Genomic DNA, 6,833 nt, shown 5'->3' with positions numbered 1-6,833 from the left:
TAGTTTTTCAAAAAAGGTTGATAAAATGAAACTCAGATTTCTTGACTCCTACAGATTTATGCCTTCTAGCCTTATGAAACTATCAGAAAATTTGACAAGAGAAAATTTAATAGAAACAAGTAAAATAGTAGACAACAACAAATTGGATTTAGTTCTTCGAAAAGGAGTCTTCCCCTATGATTACATCGATGGATTGCACAGATTTGACGAGACATCACTTCCTCCACCAGAAGCCTTTACCAACAAGCTGAACAATTCAGAAATATCACCAGAAGATTACCAACATGCATGCAGAGTTTGGAACGAACTTGATATGGAAACATTAGGGGATTATTCAGATTTTTATGTTAAACTCGATGTAACTCTGCTTTGTGATGTAATGGAGGAATTCAGAAACACCTGTTTGGGAGCATACGGATTAGACCCTCTTCATTCTTACACCTCTCCAGGATTAGCTTGGCAGGCGATGTTAAAAGAAACCAATTGCAAACTTCAACTTTTAACAGATATTGATATGGTGCTGATGGTTGAGTCCGGTGTCAGAGGAGGATTGACTCAAAGCGTTGTAAGACATGTAAAAGCCAACAATAAAGATCTGCCAAACTACAACCAGCAAGAGCCATCAGTTTATCTTGGGTATTTTGATGCAAACAATTTGTATGGATGGGCAATGTCCAACCCCCTTCCATATGATAACTTTAAATGGATCGACCCAGAGTCAATTGGAGATATTGTTCAAATTCCAAAACATGGTGACACAGGATATATATTAGACTGCGATTTCGAATACCCAGAACATCTACACGACCTTCACTACGATCTTCCTCTTTTACCAAAAACAGAAATTTCACCAACTGGAAAACATCCTAAATTAATGATGAATTTAAATAACAAGCAAAGATATGTAGCGCACTTTTGGACTGTACAACAAGCACTTGAATTAGGACTTCGTCTAACCAAAGTACACAGAGTTTTGGAATTTTCTCAATCTTGCTGGCTGAAACCCTACATAGATTCCAACACTACAAGAAGAGCAGCAGCAACGTCAGCCTTCCAAAAGGACTTTTTTAAATTAATGAACAATGCGATATTTGGTAAAACTCTGGAAAATAAAAGGAAACACAAAAATGTAAAACTTATAACAGATGCTAGGAAATTGGAGAAACTTGTACAGAAGCCCAACTTTGGATCATCAGTAATCATTAATGAAAACCTTGTTGCCGTATCTATGAAGAAAACTAGTATAAAAATGGATCGACCTTTGTATATAGGAATGTCAATATTAGATATATCAAAAACGCACATGTATGATTTTCACTACAACAAGATGGTTGCACATTATGGAAGAGAGAACATAGTTATAACTTACATGGATACAGATGCTTTTATTTACAAGATAATTACTCAAGATATGTATAGAGATCTTCGCACATTTGTATATAAAGATGAATTTGATTTTTCTGACTATCCTAAAGATCATCCGAACTACGATCAGGACAGAAACAAGAAAGTATTAGGGAAATTTAAAGATGAGGCTAACGGAGTGTTACTTGAAGAAATCGTAGCACTTATATCAAAATTGTATGCTGTGAAACTACATGATGACAACATTATAAAAAAGGCAAAAGGCGTAAAGAATTTGTATTTGAAGAAAAATGTACTTTTTGAAGACTACAAGCAAGTGTTGTATGAAGATAAAGTTATAACTGCACACTTCAACACAATCAGGAGTTATAATCATCAACTGTACAGCGTGACAGAAGTTAAGAAGGCGCTCTCCTGCAACGATGACAAACGACACATCCTACCAGACCGGATCCACACACTTCCATTTGGTCACTATTCCCTTAACCCTATCGACTAATTACCTTTTCATCGTCCTACACCACTTATCCTTTCTCCTTTCCGTAAAATTGGGGGAACACAGCATTGTCCGCTGTGTTCCCCCTTTTTTACACAAGGTTAGAATGACCTTGACCTATATAAGGAGATGCAAGAAAAAATGAAAATCATTACTTTGCCAACATTGACAGTGAAAACAACATAATGGCTTTTAAAGAAAACATTGTAAATGAGCTACACAAACCTGCAAGAGTAAACTTTCCAAGAAGAAATACAACTGTTAAAGGAATAAATGATTTGTATCAAGCAGATTTGATTGAAATGCGACCATATAGTAAAATAAATAAAGGACATCATTATATACTTACAGTGATTAACTGTTTTACCAAAGTTGCAGATGCATTACCATTAAAGGATAAAACTGGTAAAAGCGTAACACAAGCCATGGAAATCGCTATAAAGAGAGATAAAAACAAAATGAAACATTTACAAACTGATGATGGCAAAGAATACTTTAATAAAAGTTTTTCAAAGTTAATGGAAAAATACAACATAAACCACTACTCAACCAAATCTGAAAAAAAAGCGGCTATAATTGAAAGATTTAATAGAACGTTAAAAGGAGCGATGTATAAAATGTTTTCAAACAGAGGAACCTACTTATGGATTGATATTTTACCAAAGTTAATAAGTGATTACAACAACAGGTTTCACAGAACTATTGGGATGACACCAAATGAAGTAAACAGTAAAAATGCTAAACTTGTATTAAAAAGAATAAAGCACAATACAAAACCTAAGGTTGAAATAAAGAAGCCTAGAAAATTCAATGTAAATGATAAAGTTCGAATAAGTAAGTATAAAACGATATTTACTAAAAAATATCTACCTAATTGGACAAATGAAGTATTTACCATATACAAAGTGCAACCAACTATACCAGAAACATACATATTAAAGGATAATAAAGGCAATTTGTTACAAGGTGCGTTCTACGGACATGAACTATTAAAATCTACAGTAGGTGATGTATATCTTGTTGAAAAAGTGTTACAAAGGAAAAAAGACCAAGTTAAAGTACGATGGTTAGGTTTTAACAAAACAGAAGATTCTTGGATACCTATAAAAGACCTAATTTAACGGGAACAGCTCATTGTACTATTGGATTTCGAATAAGATGGAGATTGTTTGTCATAAAGATCAATTCAACATTAGTAATATTGATGATTACACTGTTGATAACGACACAATCAACACTGGCAAACATGGAAGTTTACTTCCAAACACAGTCAGATGTATTATAAGTGGTCCTTCAAACTGTGGAAAAACTAATGTCGTATTTAATTTGATTACAAATCCTAAAGGATTGAGGTTTAATAACTTATATATTTTTTCAAAGTCACTACATCAGCCAAAGTATCAATTGTTGGAGAAAATCATATCGAAGGTGTCAGGTGTTAACCTTTATAAATTTAACGCCAGTGATAAAGTTTTGCAACCAAACCAAGCTAAACCATATTCAGTATTTCTATTTGATGACGTTTCGTGTGAAAATCATGATACTATTAGGAACTATTTCGCCATGGGAAGACATAATAATATCGACAGCATATATATAGGACAAACATACAGTAAAATTCCAAAGCAGCTTATCAGAGATAATGCAAATGTTATAATTTTGTTCAAACAAGATGAAACCAACCTGAAACACGTATATAACGATCATGTAAATGCTGATATGTCATTTGATAAGTTTAAACAAATTTGTGGAAAAGCATGGGCAGAAAAGTATGGATTTTTGGTCATTATGAAAGAACAAGCCATAAAAGACGGACGATATAGAATAGGGTTTGATAAATACGTTCTGCTTCACTAAATATCACTATTTCAAATCAACACTTCGTACTGTAAACATGGCAAGTCAAGAAAAGCTCTTAAAAGAAATAAAATCACTTAGTGATTCTATTAGACATAAAAACAGAGCTCTGAAGTTAGGTATAAGTGAAAGAGAAAAGTTTATAGAATCAACGTTTAAACCCGTTACTGATCCTTTAAACAGATTAGTTAAAAATATTGAAAAACCTTTCGAAGGAGATGCTATTCTACCGATTTCTAAGTATGAAAAAGAATCAAGAGATTATGAACAATACAAACAATTTCAATCAACTGAAGAAAGTGGTGAAAGTGAAGAAAGTGAAGAAACAGAAGAAACTGAAGAAACTGAAGATTCAAGAGAAAAAGAAGGATTTTCCGCAGGTCAAGAAGAAGGATCTACTAATCCTACAAATCTAAGTACATTAAGCACAAACATAGCATTCAAAGGGAATTTGGGCAGAAAATATTTATTAAAGATGTTACATTCAACACAGGCTAATCGAAGATATCATATTTATGGAGCTAGACTAGAAGACAATGGTATTATGATTGGAGACAGTAATTTGGATATTGATGAAAACGATAACATCCTTATTGGTAACCAAAAATATAAAGGTACAACAGGACTGTTTGAACTTATTTTTAAAAACAAACCTGGTAAATATACCAAAAAAGACCTATCAGTGTTTAAAAATATACTAAATGATACAAATGCACATAAAAAGCAGTATTCCAAAGATTTGCCCATTTATCGAAATCGATCAATAAAATACACAAGTGTCATAGCTGATCTTTTTCCAACACAAGTGAAAAAATCTCAACTTAAAAGAAGAGCTATATCTACAGCTGAATTAAATGTGTTACACAAAAGACCAAGAACCAACGAACCTACATCTTCAGGGAAAGGATTATTAAAAAGTCTATACAATACCAACATAATATATTATAATGATGTCAATAAGCTGGTTGATCGAATGAGATTATTATATGAAGCCATGGAAGCCGGTCATACCGGATTGGACAATGAATGGGTAGCTTTAATCGATGAACTACGAAATCGAAGGATTATTGCTTAATCATCGCATATAAAAGGAGGACAAGAATCGAGGGAACTCAGTTGAATCATGAGCGTGGACAAGTTTGGAAGGTATTCCAATTTTGGAGAAAAACCAAAACCCAATGGTAAAAGATATAGTTTACCATTAACAGCTGAAGGAGATTATAACATAAGCAGCAAACGATTGAAGTTTGTAAAAGATCCAGAAGATGATAATGATGCAATAAATTTGAAAACTTTAAAAAGTGAAAAATTGTTGAGCTTACAACTTCAAAACGACTCTTATAATGCCAAGTCTCATAGAATAACAAATGTTGGTGAACCAATAGAAAACTCCGATTCCGTCACCAAAGATTATTTACTTTCAAAACTGTCAAATACTTTACAAGTTAATAATGAAGTTTACGATGTTAAAAACAGAAGAGTTACAAACTTAGCTGATCCTGTCGATAGTCAAGATTCAGTCAATAAAGGATATTTACATTCTATAATCCCTGAAAGAAAAGAAGATAGATTCTCTTTTTATAACTTTGTTATAAATGATATAGGATACCCTAAAGAAGATTCGGACGCAGTTAACCTCAAATATGTTAAAGATAATTGTATTATTCACGATAGTGAACAAATTGATTGCAAAGGTAAAATATTACATAAGGTTAAAGAAGGATTAAAACCAACAGATGCTGCCACTGTAAGTCAAATCATGTTACAAAAGAATGGAAATTGGCATGCTGAGAACAAAAAGATAACTAATGTAAAAGGTGGAGTAAATCCTGAAGATGTGGTAGTTTTTAAACAAGTTCCTGTAATAACCGATGAATATAAACATAATAATATAAAGACCACCACTTTTGATTGTAAAAACTTACCATTAGCAAATGTTCATAATGCAGTTTTACCTCACGAAGCGGTAACTTTGGATCAGATGAAAGATCATATAAAAAGCCAGTGTATAATAAAAGATGAACAAAATGAAGAAATATACACATGTAATAATAAAAGAATTACAAATCTTGAAGATCCACAACAAATGGATAATGCTGTCAATGTAAACTATCTTGCTAGACTTTTGGGTACTGTAATGTTTGATTTTCACAATATGATACCAGCATATCCAGGACATAACAAAGTGCATCCAGATCAAAGAGATCAATGGATTGATAGGGTTATTATGAAGCAATATTTTATGTCTAGCAGAACAAAGATGCTTAGAACTAAACCTGTAGAAAGATTTCACCATTAGAAAAATGTTTACAATGCAGTTTTACCTCACGAAGCGGTGACTTTGGATTAGATGAAAGATAATATAAAAAAGCAAGTGTTAATAAAAGATGAACAAAATGAAGAAGTACACACATGACGTAATGATACAACATATTCAAAATATAACAAAGAAGATGAAAATACAAAAAAGTATAATATGGATTGATAAAGGTACATAATAAGAAATCAATTCGTAAATGAAACATTCATTGTCAAACACTTGAGGAGTGAAGCCGATGTGGGTACATTCCCCTATAAATAGAGATGTTAAAGGTTAAGCACATCAGTCGTGATATAGAGAGCTTGAAGAGAGGAAGAGGATTGACATCATCAGCAGTTTCTCTATTATCTAAACCAATTGGAGCAATTGTTAACAAAACAATAGATTTACTACCAGTAGAACTGCATTTGCCTGGAGGATATCAATACTGTGGACCTGGAACAAAATTGAAAAAACGTCTGGAAAGAGGAGATTCTGGAATAAATAAACTAGATCAAGCTTGCAAACAGCACGATATAGCATATTCAAAGTTTGCAGATACAAAAAATAGATCCATAGCGGATAGAGCGCTTGCTGAAAAGGCTTGGCAAAGAGTAAAATCTAGTGACGCAAGTTTTGGTGAAAAAGCAGCAGCTTTGGCAGTAACAGCAGCAATGAAGACAAAAACTACGTTTGGAGGAGGAAAGAGGAGGAAAGGCCGAAAACGAACGGTTAAAAAGCAAGGAGGTAGTATTAAAAGGAAAAGAAGGAATAATCAAAATAAAAAAAACAAGAAACCAACAATATGGTCAATGA

This window comes from Macrosteles quadrilineatus, unplaced genomic scaffold (assembly GCF_028750875.1).
Source record: "Macrosteles quadrilineatus isolate MER2022 unplaced genomic scaffold, UCM_ALF_1.0 Scaffold_3__2_contigs__length_128488019, whole genome shotgun sequence".
NCBI classification, from domain to species: Eukaryota; Metazoa; Arthropoda; class Insecta; order Hemiptera; family Cicadellidae; genus Macrosteles; species Macrosteles quadrilineatus.
Note: the sequence above shows the minus strand (reverse complement) of the source record.